At 36.8% G+C, this 1,680-nt stretch overlaps 1 pseudogene; it reads left to right on the top strand.

Annotated features, from left to right (window-relative positions):
- The first annotated feature begins 1,021 nt into the window (after positions 1 to 1,021).
- LOC131810024 (large ribosomal subunit protein eL31-like) lies at positions 1,022 to 1,380 on the top strand (annotated as a pseudogene).
- Positions 1,381 to 1,680: the final 300 nt, after the last annotated feature.

The raw sequence follows: 1,680 nt of genomic DNA, 5'->3' as shown, positions 1-1,680 counted from the left end.
GTTCTCTGCTCAGTGGGGAGCCTGCTTCCTCCTCTCTCTGCCTACTTGTGATCTCTGTCTGTCTGATATATAAATAAAATCTTTAAAAAAAAAAAAAGAAAGAAAGGGACTATTAATGGTTTCATTTTTAATGGTATATTCTTTTAGTTCATACCATAAGATAGAAAATGGCATTTTCAGGAAAATTTCCATAATCTGCAACACCACACACACACACACACACACACACACACACACGAATCTGTTTTAAAATGTAGTCAGCTCTTGGGGTGCCTTGGTGGCTTAGTCAGTTGAGTGTCTGACTCTTGATTTGGCTCAGATCATGGTCTCAGGGTTGTCAGATTCAGCCCCACATTGGGCTCTGTGCTAAGTGGGGAGCCTGCCTGAGATGCTCTCTCCCCTTTTCCTGTGCGCCTCGCCCCTTTCTCTCCCTAAAAAAAAAAAAAGAAATAAATCTTAAAAAAATAACATGTGGCCAACTCTTGATTATTTTGCAAATGGGAAATCATGGAATATACACATTATATATTTCAATACATTCATTGAAATCCATAAATAATTTTTAAAAGTCTTATCAAGTCAGTTAAGCATCTGCTTTCAGCTCAGTTCACGATCCCAGGATCCTGGGATCAAGCCCCATATCAGGCTCCCTGCTCAGTGAGAAGTCTGCTTCTCCCTTTCCCTTTGTTCCTTCCCTGGCTTGTACATGGGCTCTGTCTCTATCTCACTCTCAGATAAATAAATAAAATCTTTAAAATAAATAAAGTCTTTCTAATTCAATCACTAAATTTCCTCTCAAATTTTCATCAAATTGCTCAAAATAGCAAGTGAATTCATTTGAAGTCCAAAAGCTTTAATCATTTCAAACTCTTTTTGCAAATGTTGAAGTGCCCCCTCCCCTAAAATAATCAGTAAAGGATTAGGGAGAAATGCTAAATTTAGACCCAGATAATACAGAAAGGACATATTTTGAATCCCAAATTAAAAACAAGATGTGCTTTTTAAACTAAGACCCAGCAGAATGGTGCCTACAAAGAAGGGTGGTGAGAAGAAGAACTGTTCTGCCATCAACGAGCTAGTGACCAGAGAATATACCATCAACATTTGCAAGCTCATCCATGAAGTGGGTTTCAAGAAGTGTGCCCACTGGGCACTCAGAGAAATCCAGAAATTTGCCATGAAGGAGATGGGAACTCTGGCTGGACACATTGCCACCAAGCTCAACAAAGCTGTCTCCACCAAAGGAATAAGAAATGTTCCATACCATATCCATGTATGGTTGTCCAGAAAACTTAAGAAGCGTGAAGCTCTACCTGGCAGTTACCTATATACCTGTAACTACTTTAAAAAAAACCTACAATTAACATAGATAAGAACTAACTGCTGATGACCAAATAAAAGAATAAAACTGCCAAAAAAGTACTTTTTATGGCTATGTATCAAATTATAACATGGCTACATGATTATGTACATACATATACAAATACACATCATTTACATGATTATGACAGAATTTTTATTATGTATCAACTCATTTCTCTGTTAATAATCACATCTGACACACAATTTACCTAGAAAACCTTATATTTACATTAAGACAGTTCAAATGACATAGGTGTCTTTTGCAAAGTCTCTCAAGACTTCAGGATGGAGTACTTAAAAAAAAAAAAAGTCTGTCTT

This window comes from Mustela lutreola, chromosome 10 (genome assembly GCF_030435805.1).
Source record: "Mustela lutreola isolate mMusLut2 chromosome 10, mMusLut2.pri, whole genome shotgun sequence".
In the NCBI taxonomy this organism is placed as follows: Eukaryota; Metazoa; Chordata; class Mammalia; order Carnivora; family Mustelidae; genus Mustela; species Mustela lutreola.
This window is presented reverse-complemented; position numbering and strand designations above follow the sequence as displayed.